Below are 18,733 nucleotides of genomic sequence, written 5' to 3'. Positions count from 1 at the left end.
CATTTATAGAGTGGGACCGCATTCCTTTGTTTCTTGCTATGATTATTGAATAAACTAATTGATAAGAACTGTTCTTTTTTTTTTTTTTAATCTGCTTCTTTGCTGGCACCAGGGGAGGGATCTGATTCCCCAAAGCCTGACAACTGGATGTTTTTAGAATCATAGAGTTGGAAGAGACCACAAGGGCCATCCAGTCCAACCCCCTGCCAAGCAGGAAACACCATTAAAGCATTCCTGACAGATGGCTGTCAAGCCTCCGCTTAAAGACCTCCAAAGAAGGAGACTCCACCACACTCCTTGGCAGCAAATTCCACTGCCGAACAGCTCTTACTGTCAGGAAGTTCTTCCTAATGTTTAGGTGGAATCTTCTTTCTTGTAGTTTGAATCCATTGCCCCGTGTCCGCTTCTCTGGAGCAGCAGAAAACAACCTTTCTCCCTCCTCTATATGACATCCTTTTATATATTTGAACATGGCTATCATATCACCCCTTAACCTTCTCTTCTCCAGGCTAAACATACCCAGCTCCCTAAGCCGTTCCTCATAAGACATCGTTTCCAGGCCTTTGACCATTTTGGTTGCCCTCCTCTGGACACGTTCCAGCTTGTCAGTATCCTTCTTGAACTGTGGTGCCCAGAAGTGGACACAGTATTCCAGGTGAGGTCTGACCAGAGCGGAATACAGTGGTACTATTACTTCCCTTGATCTAGATGCTATACTCCTAAGCTAAGCCAATTTGAGACTTGCTGTAAGGCGGGGTGGGGAACTGAATTTCAAGGACTGCCTCTCCCCATATGAACCAGTTTGGACCCTGCAATCATCATCTGAGGCCCTTCTTCATGTGCCGCCTCCATGAGAGGTCCAGAGAGTGGCAACACGAGAACGAGCCTTTTCTGTGGTAAATTCAATGGGGCCTACTCCCAGAGATAGGATTACAGCCTTAGCGATTTTATGGCTGAGTGAGAATTTAAACTTATATCTTCCTAGTCCCAACCCAACACTCTAACCACTACACCACATTAATTCTCATCCTTCCTTTGTATGACAGGCTATGCTGAAGCGAAACAGATCACATTCAATGAAAAGATTTACACGTGGCCTTAATTTTTAATTTTTTTACTTGGGGGAGGGTATTGTTCAGAAGTGTTTAAGTATGAAGCAAATGTGCTTCCGTGTCCAAAGGAAGTTGTTTCAGTGAACTATATGTGAATAAAGAGAGCTCTAATTGGAACCATTTTCGAAACCCAGCGATAGAAACTGTCATCATATTTAAACTGTAATAAAGTGACCCTAATGGGTATGTGGTTCGCTAGTTATAAGATTGTTTGCTATAGTTATTCATAATGTATAGAATCAAAGGATCATTATTTTCAACTGTCTCTCTCCATTAAAATTCCAGCAAGTTATGTTTATCCATGCAACACAGGCTGTTTCTTATTTCTTTTAAAAGCCTTGTTGAGAGAACACTTGAGAAAGAGAGAAGTGAGGCTAGGAATTATAGGTTGAATTTTTGATTTGCCCCAAATAAATCAGTTTTAAACCCCCCCCCCAGGAAAAAAATACTTTGGACAAGTGTGGATTTTAAAGGAGAGTGGTGTTTCGGTTCGTGCATTGTTTCATGAAATGAATTTGTGAAACTACAAAATTTGCATTTCCCGAACCAATGGTGAACCTCAACATCGCGACATTCGCACTTTCCCGAATTTTGCAGTGCACTGCTTCAACCAAAGAATGGTCACAAAAATGTATCTATTAGAAGGAAGTGCTCACACAACTGCATGCATTAGTGGCAATAACATACATAAATGCATTCTGCCCAAGGGGAAATTGTTTGGGGGGAAACGCTATGCAAAATTGCGTTTAAAACTGCATACTGTCAGATACATGTGCCTAAGAACACATAAATTTTCATACAAACTTTAAAACAATTTTTCAAGAAATGAATGCAGAAATGGGGAGGACCAAACTTAAAAATGAGAAACGGAGAGAAACAACTATGTAGATCCATTCATCCCTACTTACAAGCTTCACACTTCGTACTATTTCCCTCACTAACACAAAAGTATACTTACATGTTAAGAAATGCCCATCTGCCCCTGAAATAGCTGAGTGGAAAGGTAGAATTTCAGCTTTGTGCCGTGCTTATAACAGAGATGCATGGACCCAGTAGGTTCAACTTGAGAATTTTGTAGACCTGGAAATGTAAGGTAGTTACTGTGTTTCCCCGAACCCCCTGAAGATCTGTTTTAGATTCTGGAAGCTCCTATTCTGGTGGCAAACATGTAGGAATCCAGTGGATTCCATAAGCCTCCAAGTCTTCAGCAATGCAATCTGTGCATGCCCAGAGGCATTTGGTGCCATGGTGGCGCTACTGTGTTACTGGAGGCTTCCCAGCGCATTATGGAATTCACCAGTTTCCAAGGAGTTCGAGCTTTGGCTCTGTTGTGATTTCGAAAACTCTGCTTTTCTGCTCGCCCCTTATGTTATATTTAGGCTCTCAAACTAGCAGCTCAAGAATAATTGCTGATGTGCTCTTATCAGAAGTTATTTTGAGAGAGGCCCAGAAACCATTTATTGGTTTTCTGTGCCTACAGTGTGGTTGAAATCAACTTAACTCTTCTCTGCAGGCCTAATGTAAAGCAGATGTGTATGTGGGGTTTTTTCCTCGCAAGGAATGAACACATTAAAATCCTCACTATAATGCAACATATATAGCACTGCTAGATTAATACTCTTGCCTGCCAGATTTGTAGCTTTGATTCTCCCTGATTTTGAGCGCTTAGTGGGATTTATTTCAGTGATTCTGCCCTTGGGCCAAAATGAATCAGCTTTTATCTGAGATGATCATATTTTGGCTAAGCCCTATAGCTTTTCTTTTAATAAACATGTAACCTTAGACTACCATTACACAGAGAGACAATGCAAACATAAGAAATCCAATGAATTCTCCCAAAACGCTGCAGCCAAAACAGAGCCCACGAAGCTCCTGATAGAATTTGTGCCCAGGGAGATGCAAATAAGCCTATTCATTACTGTGCCATCTTGGTTTTCCCTGCTCCACTCAAAAGCTTGCTCTTCTTTGCATTTATGCTTTTCGCAAATGTAGAACATCCATTAGTCACAGACAGCAAAAAGAGCATACACCGAGACTGGGCATATATTACAGACTTGGAATTTCATTCAGAGTAGGCATTTTTTAATATAACATTTTGGCATCAAAAACCATTAGATTGTAAATCAATCATAGAGTTGGAGGGAGGGGAATTTGTAGGCAATCCAGCCCAAGCCCCCATTCAATTGAGGAATTCCAGAGCTTGAACAGTCCTAAAAGATGAATAGCCAGTTCTTGAGAGAGAGCATCCACCATCCCCCTGGGTGATTGCTTCCATTGTCATACTTCCCACTGATACATTTCTCCTCATGATAGCTCAGTAGAGCAAGAGACTCTTAAGTTGTGGGGTTGAGCCTCACATTGGGCAAAAGATTCCTGCATTGCAGGGAGTTGGACTAGATGACCCTCGTGGTCCCTTCCAACTTTGCAGTTCTATGATTCTATGTTCACCTGAAATCTGTCCTCCTGTAACTTTGTGCCCATTGGATCTAGGCCTGCCTTTTAGCCACGACGGCCTTAATTTACAGAAGCTAAAGCAATGGCAAAATGTTGTCCGTTCTTTTCTTGCTCATCTTCACAGCAAACTGAAGAAGAAAGTTCAGAAAGCCGAAGTCACCTATTGATTTTGGATAGCTTTGTATGGATTTGAGAGCAAGTCTCCCTGAGGAAGGTCTTATTGATCATCGTCTCTCTCAAAGAATTACTAAGGAGAGCAATTTTTAATCGTTGTTGTTATTATTTATTGAATTTATTATTCTGGTACAACTCAACAAAACATTATATTACAGCAGACTAAGAGAGATCTACACAAATATTTTGGATTAGGTATCAGATTCTTAACAGGCCCAGCAAGAAGAACTAGTCTGATTGAAGAATCAGCATGGTTTCTGCAAAGGTAAGTCTGGTCTCACTAAATTTCAAGAGTTCTTTGAGAGTGTTAGTAAGCATGTGATCCAGTGCTTGGAATTTTGGAAATACTCTGGATAACGTTTATCCCCAAAGACTCTCAAATAAACTTAAAAGTCATGGAACAAGATCTGCTCAAGATATTTTGCTGCCTGAGGCGAAGGGACACCATGCTGTCTTTCCCATTCTGTGTATAAACAGTGGACAGTTTGGCAGCTGGTTTTTCTTTAACACTAGCAGTGAGACTGAATCCATAACCACTGCACCCGAGGGCAGCCTAGGGCACTTGGGCAGGCCATGTGGCTCATGCAGCCCTGCTCCATCTCCACACGTCAGCATTCACCACCTCACTCTGCCTAATGATAGGGCAGATGCCCTGCCCAATGACAGTCAAGGCCTATCCACATTTAGACAGCAATTGATGACTTTGCTAAGGGTGGCAATAGAGGGACTGCTGATGGCAATCAGAATTTACTGCATGCCATGAACTGGGCATGCTGTTTTCACTTAGCTGACACTAAAAGGATTTTCTTTCTTTTTTTAATCCAATGGATTTTTTAATTTTTTTTACTCTTTTACAAACTTCTGGTAATCACTATCCTTGGCAGAGTCGAGCCAAAGCTGTGCAGATGAAAAGAGGCATCTCCCATTACCCAGCCAAAAAATCCTTCGATCGTCCTCAAGAAATTCGAGTCGAAAGCTCTTCCTTTCCAATCGGGCTGCTGTTACAACTTGCTTGCTTACCCGAAGCCATGCCAGAAGTAGTGTCAGCGGGACAGAAAGCCGTTTGATCATCATGTCACTTCTAACTGGTGCATATTAAACCGCTGCACTGCAGGGAGACTCCCTTGCTTGTCGTGAATAAACCTATTGTTTTCTGTTAGGTTCGCTGAGTCTTGAGTGTTCCCCGTCGTCGGTGGCTTCTCCGTGTACTAGTCAAGGATGGCTGTGAGTGACAGTCAGTTTAATCCTCTGCCTAACTCAATTCCCACTCCTACCAAACAGACTGAATGAGTGGCATCTGTCGGTACTAGTAAATGTCGTGCCAGGAGAAATGCTTTTATAACTTTTGTGGCAACCTCCTGCTGCTTGAGTTTCACTTCATTATATAAAGCGGAGGCAGGGGGAAGTAGGATTCCTTCAGGGATTGGTTTGGAAAGGGAGTGAAAAAACACTATGGACTCTGATCTGTCAAGCCTCCCCCCTCCCCGACAACTTTCCTGGCATGGATTCAAGACCTTTTGGTGAGGAAAGAGTTGAAGACAATATTCTGCTGTTGTCACTATGGGTGGGTGGGGGTGGGACTGTGCTACTGAGGAATTCAAAGGCCGTACATTTAATAAAAGAGGTGATCAACATTGTTTAAAAACCAGATTGTATTATTGGAAAGCGAGCCTTGACATTATGCCCTGATTTACCATTTTTAGTAGTAGTAGTAGTACTACTAGTAGTAGTAGTAGTGAGCCTAGTGCCAAGATGTGAGCAAGGGATCAATGACTAAATGGTCAGCAAGCAAATAGACACAAGGGCATCCTTGAGAACTTCTCCTGGCACCCACAAAACCTCTGAGCACCCCCTTTCCCTCCTCACTATTTCTTCTGTTATGAGGTGGGCAGGGACCATTTTGTTACCCTTGAAAAAGTACATAGAGTTGAACTGTGTAGAGCGACACACTTTCCCACTTCCTGTTTCCATTCCATGTGGTTTTCTTAGCTCAGACCAACTCCTGAGCAGTTGCATAGGATGTGGAGCAACTGAGAGGGTAGAAGGGAAAGAACAGCAAACTGGGAGACCAAGCAGAGAGGAATGGAGGTGCCGGGGTGGGGAAAGGGAAGAGGTGGTGCCACAGGTCCAGAGGTAGATAAGATGCATACCTTTTAGATTCAGTAAAACATATTTGAAATTGCATCTCTCCCCATGTGTTCTCACCCTAGCTACCATCAAATCACAGATCACATCTGACCCAATTGACAGAATCATAACAAATCACATAACCAGTTGGAGGCACTAATGCTTCTGAATACCACTTGCTGGAAACTACGGGGGGGGGGGGGAAACTCTTGGAATATTGGGACTCTTTCTGCACATCATTACATGTATATGCAACAGTGTTCCGTTGCGCCAGAAGTGGTTTAGTCATGCTGGCCACATGATCTGGAAAGCTGTTTGTGGACAAATGCCATCTCCCATCTCCCTTGGCCTGAAAAGCGAGATGAGCACCACACCCCATAGTCGCCTTCGACTGGACTTAACCATCCAGGGGTCCTTTACCTTTACCTACCTTACATATATAAGACATATACCAGTGTTTTTTAACCTTTTTTGGGCAAAGGCACACTTGTTTCATGAAAAAAATCACGAGGCACACCACCATTAGAAAATGTTAAAAAATTTAACTCTGTGCCTATATTGACTATATATAAAGTAATTCTCTTGAATTTTTAAATTTTTCCCACGGCACACCAGGCAACATCTCGCGGCACACTAGTGTGCCGCGGAACAGTGGTTGAAAAACACTGACATATACAACCGATCCTTACTGAATTATGTAAAAGCATTCTTTTGGAGTTACTATACACAGACTTTAGCCAGTTTGGAAAGCCCAAATACACTCGCAGCTTATATTTTCCAAGATAGTGAAGCATTAAACAATGCACACAGTTAACTGTGCCAAAACATTTTGGCCGGTCGTTTTTTTCCTTGGGTTCCCAAAAGTATGCAAAGTATGCAAAATGAATAAACATGCAAACTTTTTATTCAGAAATGTATACGGTGTCCTGTAGATAGATAGATAGACAGACAGAGAAAACCACCCCCTTTTTATCCTGCAGTGAGAGAACATACTGAGTTTAGAATATGCTAAAGTAATGTTTTATAATGTAAGTGAAGCCATTATTTTGTAAGATTTTCTTATAGCTGTTTTCTTATGAAGCTGAATTACAGGGGTACCTCGGGTTACGTACTTAATTGGTTCCGGGTTGCCGTTCATAACCCAAAAAGTACGCAATTCGAAAATCACGCTTTGCGCATGCACGAACTGCGCAGAACGCTTCTGCGCATGCACGGATTGCATGCGCGCCAAAAAACACTTTCGGGTTACCGAAAATACGTAAGCTGAAGCTGACGTAACCCAAGGTACGACTGTACTTTTTAAAATTTTGTATACTCAGTATGATATAATTCTTAAATGAAAATGTGTGTGATGCATTATCTTGTTTTATTCTTCAAAGGACAATACAGTCTAAAGTGGGTGATGCTTATCAGATCATTAGGGATCCACAGCATTTTCATCACATTCTGCCCAGCTATTTGCACCACCTTCTTGGCAAAGACCCAATTCCCTTACAGCACAATCCTAGACAAGTCCCACGGAGTTCAGCATGGTTTATTTCTAGGAAAAGGTGCATGACTGCAGCCAGAATAGCATTTGTATGAATAGCACTTTCTAAGAGAAAGTTTTGAGGGTTGCCGCCATAAAAATCCAGACACCAAAGTTCTTGAGCTCTTTTTTTCAGAAACCAATCAATCTTTATTACGCTGAAAGACCAGACAGCAGTAGTTAGCAACAGCAACGTATGCCAAATCTGCATCAAGACGCGGACGTAATTACAAACTCTCTATAAACTTATTTACATTAAAAATAGCACTCCCTTAGCTAACGTCTGTATTCCAGAGAATAAAATCAGTACTCATTGGCCGTCACTATCACCACAGCCTGTCTTGTCCTCGTTGCCATAAAACAGAATTTCGTGACAGGTCTGATGATATCAAGAAATCGACCAAACAGTTGTTGAGGGGTTTTATTTTTTTTTGGGGGGGGGGGGATGAATCTCAGAGTTGCTGAGCTTCTTAATTTGCCTCCCCAAAAGCAAAGAGTGATACTCAAATACACACTTCCTTGTTTCTTTGTTGTACACCACTTTGAGCATTATTTTTTTGGGGGGGGGGTGGCAAAGCAGCATGAAATTAAACTGACTGAATGAATGAATGAATGGGTGGTGGTTTGCTCCATAACTGGTTGAATGAATACCACGTTCCTGAGCAAATGAGCTGTTGATCAGCTGCACCTCCATCTTGTCAGGATTAAGTTTCGATTTATTGGGAATAATTTATTAGGAGGCAACCAATCAATCAACACTGGCTATTGTTTCCTGAACTAGCAGTAGCAATGCATGCAGTGTGCCCTTTGATGAAGTCTGAAAGACGGCCTTTCTTTTTTTTTTTTTAAAGGGACATGATGTCATCTAGCCAAGCTGCTGGTGGGCAGCCTTGCATTGAGAGATATCGGGAGAACCGAGCAGAGAGCAGAGCTATTCCAGCAACAATGCAGTATGCACAAATGGATATAGACAGTGCACTCGAATTCTTTTAGCTAACCCCTCGGGCTTGAGGTGACAACCCCAGAGAAACAGATTTCCCAAAAGGGGGCCTGCACAATGTTTCCCCTCTCTGAAAGAGAAGCAAAAGTCAGGGGGACGTCACAGTCAATGCTTGTTTATTATTTCTCCCTCTCTCTTTAGCAAGAGGGACATTAATAAGGTTGTGGAAATATCCGTCGACTCTAGTGGAAGGATGTAAATGGAGAGAAGAAATATTTAATCAGGAGACTGAAATGGATCTTGGCTGCGGTTTTGAGAGAGACTGAAAATCTACAAAGAAGGATGTCATGCTGAGCCAGAAAGCATTTTCTTCTTTCCTCTCCCCACCCCCAAACTAATGTTTCCTATATTGTAAACATGCTATTAGTTCTAACTAGGGTTTCGGAAAGGTAAGTACCGAAGGCTTATCTTTCCTTTGGCCTTTCTCTTGCTGAAATAACTTGCACAAGTCACTTAAGCAGTCAGATATCTTTTTTTCCCCTCCCTGCAAAAGGATAGTTATTGATTTTTTCATCTTCTGAAAGCAATTTGGATTCCCAGGAGGTATGCAGCCTACCCAAAAGTCTGTTTTCCCTTCTAAGTAGTCTAAGTGAGATAGAGTTGCCTAATCAATGTTAAGGGGAGGGTGTGGAACAGCAGGTTTCCTCTGCGCAAATTAACCTCCTGTCAATTTTAGCCTCTGTTCCCTCCCAATGTTTAGATTAGCAAACGTTTTAATTGTCCCCAAGGCCACATGGATAAAAGAGATTCCATGTTGCATTTCAAGATTTATTTATTTTTTTAAACAGATGACTTAACCACCCTTCGCCACAAGGTCCCAGAGCAGGCTATAGCCATAAAATCATACACTATTAAAACCCAAAAGAACAATTTAAAACACAGCAAAGAATGCAGATTGGCAACGGAGGTGATGTCACAAAAACCACACAAATCGTAAACTAGCAAAAGGCCAGGATAAAGAAAGTGTGTCCTCAGGCAATTGTGAATTCATCATCAATAAGAGGGATGAATTATGTGAAGCTGCAACAAACTAGGTGATGCACTTTTTAAATTATTTAAAATCATCCCACGCCCACACTTTTGTAAGCTGGCGTGTGCCTCAGTAGACCATGATGCTGGAGCATTAGCCCACCTTTAACTAAGCAGGTGCTATATGAGCCAGTTCTGTTTTGTTTGGCCTCCCCCTTCCTCTTCTCCTCTCTGTGACACAGAGTCGAAACTAAGGCCGTAATGTGAAAGAGTCTGGTACAAAGCAGCACGGTCTCCTCTGAAAAGAGGATTAAAATAAAAACATGTTTGGGCTGAAGCAAAATTAAAAATAGCCTCTAAAATGAATGTGCTTTTAAAAGTTGTCTTTAGGAGGTTTCATGAAGCTTTTGCTTCTTAGAGCGATATCTATAATCTGCCCTGGATATAACCCAAGTTTTCTGAGCTTACTGTGGAAACAGACCTTTGCTGTCCAGTGGGGAGGGGGCGAATGCTAGGAAGACATTCCCTCTTCATTCTGTTTTGCGGTCCAGTGATGGAGCCAGGCATCATCCAAACATACAGTTGATTCTTATGCTTACTTAACTACCAGTAGGAGTGAACCCCATGGGAATTATTGAGACTTACTCTTAAATAGATAAGCACGGGCTTGCACTGTCAGACTTCATTCAGTTCTACTTTCTTTATTGTCATTATTTTAGAGCTGCTATTTGATTGATTTCAACCAAATTACATTTTAAAATAATTAAGAATACATGTTTCGCACATGAAACTAAGATGCCACCCTATATCTGCCTAGTTTTACATGTATATCCCATTCTTTTATCACCGAATTAACAGCAATATATAGGATTCTGAGGTGGTCCTTCTGTAGTTTAATAGCACACAACAACTGAAAAGTAAATACCATTGAGTTCTAGGAGGCTCACACTTCCAAATAAATGTGGATTTCAGCATGAAACACCCATATTATCTTTCTTTTTGGGCTTGACTAGTTTATATGGTAACGTAAGAATGGTTTGCTTCCATTAATAATATAATGCTTTCTTAACTAATTTTGCTGACTTCTATTGTAGCATCACCCGCGTAGGATCACAGCAACATCCATGTCACTTCATTGTTACTGGTCTGGCCATTCATGAGAATTTATTTGCTAGGCTATTAATCAAAAACTAATGCCAAAATAGGAAATCATAGCTTATTTATCTGGATTGTATCAACAAGAGACATTGCTGTCTCACAGAATATCTACACTAGCAGGAAAGCTAATCCTTATTAATACTGGCTCTTTCCTTTCGTAGTAAATAGGATCCGAGTCTGTTTACATAACCTTGGTCATCATGTTCTATTGGGTAGATAGACACATATTGGTCTTTCTCTTTTTCCTGCATCATCCTCATGATTGCTTCTCCCAAAAGTGCTGTGACTCCACCCACCCTGTCAAGCCACTCCCACAACCAGAATCTGACAAGCCAAGGGACAGAACCTGGTGGGTTCAGGGCGGAGCTTAATGTGCTTAGGAGGTGCAAAGATTGCATATAGCTTACAAAGTCCTCCGCCTTCAAGCAATCCCATCCACACACTGCTAGCAGGTCACCACTGATCGATCAATCTAATCTTTAGTGCACTTCAGACCACAACTTTGCCGGCAGGAAGAAACTACGAAATAGAATGCAGGCAGAGCAGGCAACATAAGAAAATTAGAAAATTCGCAGGCAATAGATCCCACATTATATTCATTATATGACCAAGAAAGTAATAATTTAGACATGTGCCCATTATGGAGATGGGGAAGATAGAATCATAGAATTGTAGAGTTGGAAAGGGCCCCAAGAGTCATCTAGTCCAACCCCCTGCAATGCAGGAGCCTCAGCTAAAGCATCCATGACAGATGGCCACCCAACCTCTGCTTAAAAACCTTCAATGAAGTAGAGTCTGCCACCTTCTGAGGGAGTCTGTTCCACTTTCAAACAGCTCTTACCGTTAGTTGGAATCTCCTGTAACTTGAATCCATTGGTCTGGGACTCTGGGTCCTAGCCTCCGGAGCAGGAGAAAACAAGCTTGCTCCATCTTCCGTGCAACAGCCTTTTTTTATATTTGAAGGTGACTATCATATCACCTCTCAGTTTTCTCTTCTCCAGGCTAAACATACCCAACTCCCTCAACTGTTCCTCATAAGACTTGACTTCCAGACCCTCTAAACATTTAAACAGAAACCCAGATGACAAAAAGTAGAATCTTCTTTCTCTGACTTAAACACAGATAGGGTTTACATAACCACATCAAACTCATGCACCTTAGGAGCTTCCATCAATGAAGTTGTGGCCTAATTCAACCCAAGACCAGTCTCCTGTGTAAGTTGTTTCAGTCCTCTGCACCACCTGTGGACATCATGTGCCTGTGGCGGCAACTGCTGACACCTGGTGGGTGTGGGTGGGTGGGTGGGTGTTTGTTCCAGACTACAGGACCTCAGAGAGGTTACTTGTAGAACAAAAGCACACTAACAAATACCCATCAGCCCCTTTGAAAGTAAGGTGAGCACCACTAAAACCCATAGGACTTCTCCAGAATTTCCACTGGAGAGCGGTTTTAAAAGTTATATAATTTTTCAGCACAGCACTAGAAACAAACATCCTTATGAACTACTGCTGCCGTGAGTGCATTTTGACATTCTTCAACCCGAGCTAAATAAGAACATAGGTGGCCACAGATATCTGATTATCTTTTCTCTCTGTGTGTGTGTGTGTTTAATGCCAGCAGGGCATTCCACAGGAGAGTGTTTGGAAAAGCAAACAAAAGCATACTGCAGGGTTTGTAGGTAATTAAGTTACAGAGCTCTGAATATCATGTAAGCACTCGCTGATTACACAATGCATGCACTGTGTTCATTAGGTAATGTGATGTGTCTGGAGTAATTGCATGTTCTTGTAGATAGCTTAGAAATCCAAGGGAAGGAGGGGGCGGAATCTCTATAGTTATTTGACATTGCGAGAGGCCGACAGTTCGCACCGGACTTCTTCAAAATGTAAAAATGAATCTCTGTACAGCAAGTGTGAGCGCCAATGTTCCATACAGTAATTGCTCTAATCAGCGCAAATGTTACCTGCAAAGAGGAAAGAAATCAAGTAAGGTTATTTTTATTAAAAACAAAAAACAAAAAATGTGCACACCCACCGTGCCTCTTTCCAGTCAGAGGAAACCTCAGGCACTCTTGCCTGGAAGAAAGCTCTGAGTCACAGAACAAGCTCTGGCAGGTTCAAATGATAATAGAACAAGTTCGTTGCAGTTCAAGTGTTACGGCTGAGCGGTTTATACTGATCAGAGAAAATACATTGCGGCTGGGAGACAATAAATCATTTTAAGAAGATTTCTCTACCCCCCCCCCCCCCGGTAGCTGAAACATGATTTTCTCCCAGTTGTCTTTTGGGGTAAATATTAATTCACTCTTCCTTTTTCTAATGGTACCCAAGAAAAAAACTATTTAGTGCTTGCTGAATATATTGGCACCTAGTTTTTCTGAGTGTTGATGTTGGTGCCTAGTTTTTCTGTGTGTCGTGCCTAGTTTTTCCTTCTGTGTGGCTGAATCTGGTGACTTTTGAAGTCCTCAGGCAGGGAAGATTAAAATAACACCCCAAATCTTTTTAATAACTCAGTGCACAGTCCGGTAATGAGGGTGGACCAGAAAAAAATAAATTATGGAATTGCTTTAGAGTAGCTAAATTAATTATCCGGATGTCACGTAAATGTCCAAAGAAATTGGATCCAAACTCTGGACTGTATCTTAACTAGGATCCTATCATCACCATGTGTATGGACCTAGAAGTCACAGCCCATCTCTCAGTATTCATGTTACGCAGCACTCCATTCCAGCTGCCCTCTTTTTATATTCTAGAAACATCAGAAATTTCTGATGGTTTATAACAGTATCCTTAGTAGGATAGCTATCATCATCATCATCATTATCAATCAATCAATTTATTTATACTGTTTTTTCCCCTGACAGTGATTCATGTGTCCTACATTGCAGAGGCAGGCCCTCTATTTTTGAAGGGCTAACTGGCTTGAGTCTGGTTTAAAGATACAGAGTGTTAAGAAGGGCCTTGAAATTCCCTATCAATAGTTCACACCTGAGGAGCAAATTATGCTGGCACCCAAATCACCTGGTCACACTCTTCCCTACTGTGGTCAGTTGAATTTTATTTCTCTTTAAGTAATAGACATTATTTAACAGCAGCAGCAGCAGCAACAACAACAACAACAACAACAACAACAACTTTATGATTTGTACTTTGACTAGGTTGCTCCAGCCACTCTGGGCGGCTTCAAGCATATACCAAAACTTAATAAAACATTACACATTAAAAACTTCCCTATATGTGCGCTCATAGATATAAATTTGTATTTGCAAATGTTATGCAAATCTCTCCTCTGTGTATGTTCTGACTTAATCTCAGGCATCTTCTGTATTCTTCAATGGCTGGAAATGTGTTGTGTTTGGCAAGAATCTAATCCCCTTACTGGTTTTCGGGATCAATAGTAACATTCTCTCCGTTAAGTGACACAGCCTCCCCCAATCCGGTGCCCTCCAGATGTTTGGGACGACAATTCCCATCAACCGCAGCCAAGACCGGAAGGAACCAAGTTGGGAAAGCTGATGTAATGTATGTGTTTATGGGTGGAGCACTTACACAAAGCCAACAAAGAAGAGGGAACGTTAAAGTGTGGGCTCCATCTACCTGTCACAAATTATGACAATGAAATTATTTTCCTTATGAATAGGAATGCAAACCTGTGTTTGGTTTTTTTAACCAGCCCTTGATGCAATTTGAGAGGGTCACTAAGGATGGATGAGCACACGACATTGCTGTGCTGTGCGGCTCAGATCCTGGCCTTGTCTGAACTACAATTTACACCTCAGTTAGAACTGTGTGTCTTAAAAATGCTCCCTCGACGGTGCTGACTGAGAGCTTTGTACATCCTTTTTTTTCTGAAGGAAAAAGTTTCAGCTACCTCCAAATGCACCTGCAGCCATAGGCTATAATTATCTTCACTTCTCAAAAATGCTTTATGGGAAACACGTAGAGGGCTTTGCTGCCTTTTCCTGTCTGTTTTATGTTTATAGCAAAAAAATAAAGCTGTTAGACTTCCTCTAACAGATGGGTCAGCAAAGCATTTGATGACACTTTCAGATGTATCTGGGATGCAATTGGCTCCAGGCAATAGGTTTTCACGCAGTATGAGTTACCCATTTCAGGATAAAGAAAAAGATTCACCAGTAGGAAAATAAATGTATTCCTTTTGTAATAACTGGTTACCGGTAAACACTGTCTCCAGTTATTGTGGGTTGGAGATAAGACTGAACCCTTTAGCTTGCTCTTGTGAATACTTCCATTTTTCTTATGCCTTAGTCAGTCCATTGGGCATAGGAAGTGAGTAACCTTGCCTTATATTAAGTGGTGTTAGGAAAAATCAGATGTCAGATTACCAGTAATTTAATCCAGAAATAGAAGTATGGCAGGAAAGACTGAGACACTAGATTGGTACCTCGGGTTAAGAACTTAATTTGTTCTGGAGGTCCGTACTTAACCTGAAACTGTTCTTAACCTGAAGCACCACTTTATCTAATGGGACCTCCCACTGCCGCTGTGCCGCCAGAGCACGATTTCTGGTCTTATCTTGAAGCAAAGTTCTTAACCTGAAGCGGTATTTCTGGGTTAGTGGAGTATGTAACCTGAAGCGTATGTAACCTGAGGTACCACTGTATTTCCTTGCTGATGAAATTGCTGAGGGTGACAAAAAAGGCAACCTTTCTCAGTGTTTATGGCAGTAAAACCTATTCCCTTTAAAGAAGCTGAGCGCAACCACAAAATCCAGGGCATAAAAATGAGGCAGTGTTGCCAAAGATCTAGTTGGACACCTATAGGCCAAGGCCAAGCATAATTGTGGTATAATTCAAATTCCATAATAGGAAGGGCAATCAGGGTGCAATCTTGTGAGGTGTCTAAACACATTTGGGGGCACCACATGAGATCGCAGCCCTGAAAAAGTGCTTTTTGGGGGGGGGGTGAGATCACAGCACCCAAAATGAACGCCGAGATTTCACACAAAAAGGGTTGTCCCGTTTTTTCCCCAGGAACTTGGAGGATATGCATATGGTAGTTTGGGTTTTCCATGGATTTTGCTCTGATTCTGCAATAAATAGTGGGTTTTTGCGGGGAAAGCAGAAGGGCAAAAACAAAAACTGCTTAGACACTGCCCGGGAAAGCACAGGCCTGTGCCCAGAATTGTGGAGCAATGGCAAGTGTGGATGAGCCCTAACTGTACAGTTCAATAATTATCCAGTAGGCATGAAAATAGATACAGGGCTTCTATTACCATAGTCAGAGACAAGACTTACCAACAGTGTAAAGGAGGGCTTAGTGAAATTAAGGATTTACACTGGGGAAAATATCCCAGTCCTATGATCAGTAAGCATTCCAGCCATATATTAAGTGAAATGCGTACAAAATGGTGTTTTAATGGAAATAACGCACAAGGATGCATATGAATATTCATACAGTACTTTAAAAAAAAAAAGCTGCAGAATGATGCGGAAAAGAACTTAAATTTGGAAGAATAAGAAATCAGAATGGACAGTTTCGCCCATCCTAGTTCCTAAAGATTTTTTGTTTTTGTTTTTATTTTAAGACTAAATTGCTTCCATTAAACTCTTTTCCAAAATAGAGCCTGTAGGATTTCAGCCTTTCCATTGTCTGGAGCCTGTTTAATTCTGAGACTGTTTCCAGAGCTTTCAATGAAGAGGCAGACCAAAAAAAAAAAAAAAAGGATGAACATGACCAAGGGAAACAGAGCTGGTTTCCCCCATGGCCATCCTGTGGGTTTGCCTCTGACAAGCTATGCAAGTTCTTCTGGTTCAACAACCTCACTGAGGTTTAAGGGGTCATACTGTCACTTTTCAGCCCTGGCAGTTGAAAATAATGCACACAGCAGAGCTAGATCAAAGGCTAAAAAAAACCCAGTAGCAACCAGTAAAAATAAAATATGAAAATGACTCTTTGGTTACATGTAGATATACAGAACCTGTAGCATCTTCTGTTTGCTGAACAAATATTTATATGGTTTTTCTGTGTGTGTGTGTGTGTGTGTGTGTGTGAATAAACTATGGAAGCAGCTCTGGGGTTTTGAAGAATATTCACCCAGTTTAAATGCAGACACATTTCAAATATATTCAAACACACTGCCTGAGTGACTCCATTCAAGTGGACAGGAACACATTTTTCGTGAAGTTCCAACAAACCAGAGGGGATTCCATTGTATGCAAAACCCAGAGGTTCAGATAACCATTTTTGCTCCAAAAACTTAGTATAGGAAGGAGTCTTCTGCCAGTCTTCTGGTCCATCTTGCTCAGTATTATCTACATGGATTAGCAGCGGCTTTCTACGGTTTATGACAGGGGTATCTCTCAGTCATATCTAGAGATTCTGGAGTTTGAACCTGACACCTTCTACATTCAAAGCAGCTGCTCCACCACTGAACTGTATCCCTTCCTATGGATGGTGACTCTTGCCATTGCTGAGAATCCAGACGACCTTAAGGTAATATTGTCATGATCTTTGTGGCTGCAGCAATTTCCACAACTTCGTTTTCACAGCTTGCCCATTGTTAGATGGAGCTCACAGAATCATAGAATTGTAGAGTTAGAAAGGCTCCTGATGGTCATCTAGTCTAATCCCCTGCAATGCAGGAATCTTTTGCCCAACATGGAGCTCGAACCCACAACCTTGAGATTAAGAGTCTCATGCTCTACCAACTGAGCTATCATAATGCATTCACCCCCAAATACTGATGAAATACATTTGTATATCAGATACAATGTTATATGTGCCTAGGTGTCTCATGCTAGATGTCTACACATACAGTATCATAGACAGATTAGCCCTTGTGTGAAATTGTGTGAAAACCTCTTCATTATTATAGCCACTAAATAATCTACGATCCCATTATGCTGAAGGCAATCCATATATTGTGGCAAGCTGCGCTTGACAGCCTATTTTTTTGCAGCACTCTGGCAGCAGCCACAGAATATTTATCAAACTCTTGATGGGCCAGGTGGGTTACACGCAAAATCCTAAATCACCCTTGTTTTGCTAAGGGGAGAATGCAGGCATTTTGAATGAGCGGCTTCTTGAGAAAGTTCCTATAAATATGTTTTCCTTCTCCTAATTCGTAGTGTAAACAAGAATTCCCTGTTTCTCCTCATACGATAAGCAGACTAAATCACAAGGAGTTCAGTCATTCAAATTCCACCGTAATCTTAAATGGAACAAGAGAGATTGTTGGAAGAGTGTATCTTTTATCAAGTTTGGAAAGTTGGTTTTCATCTGGAATTTCCCCCTCTGGCAATCTTGATCTTTTTCGCTTAGCGGGTTCTGTGACCTTTCCTGGGGTAATATTTGTGTTGCTATGGCAAGGTTTGCAATATTATTAAAAGGTGCTGTCAAAGCACATGCTTCTGCAGCGAGAAACACTTCAAGGGAGAAAAGCTGGCAAAATATTATACACAATGAAAGGAAAGGAATTTAGAGTTTCACCAGAATGGTAAGAAAGTAAACCAGAAGACACCCATATGCATATTTTTTTTGAAAATCTATAATGCTATTTTGCACCAATTGAAAATAATCAAGTGCCAAACTTGGGTTAAAATTTATGACAAATCTAGCAAAATATTTGTAAAGTGAAGTTACTCATCCAGAATTGTTCAGCATTATAGTTTCCTGCAATGGCTCTCTGAGAATAAAAAGACACGACTGAGGGCAGACGAACTGAATATTGATTTCATTTCCACTGTTGGCATCTCACTGGCTTTGTGGAAGTTGCACAGGCAATTTCTTTTTCTTAATTATTTTTTTGTTTCTTGATTGCATTTATATCTTTCCTTTCCAGTGTGGTGTAGTGGTTAAGAGCGGTAGACTCGTAATCTGGGGAACCGGGTTCGCGTCTCCGCTCCTCCACATGCAGCTGCTGGGTGACCTTGGGCCAGTCACACTTCTCTGAAGTCTCTCAGCCCCACTCACCTCACAGAGTGTTTGTTGTGGGGGAGGAAGGGAAAGGAGAATGTTAGCCGCTTTGAGACTCCTTCGGGTAGTGAAAAGCGGGATATCAAATCCAAACTCTTCTTCTTCTTCTTCTTCTTCTTCTTCTTCTTTCCTCTAAGGAGCTCAAAGTGCTGCACATAGTTCTACTACCCATTTATCTCCACAACAACCTTGTGAGGTAGGTTAAGAGACAGTGACTGGCCCAAAGTCGTCCAGTGAGTGTCATGGAAGGATTTGAACCAGGTTCTCCCAGGTC

The sequence above is a fragment of the Lacerta agilis genome, chromosome 12, assembly GCF_009819535.1.
Source record: "Lacerta agilis isolate rLacAgi1 chromosome 12, rLacAgi1.pri, whole genome shotgun sequence".
NCBI lineage: Eukaryota > Metazoa > Chordata > Lepidosauria > Squamata > Lacertidae > Lacerta > Lacerta agilis.
This window is presented reverse-complemented; position numbering follows the sequence as displayed.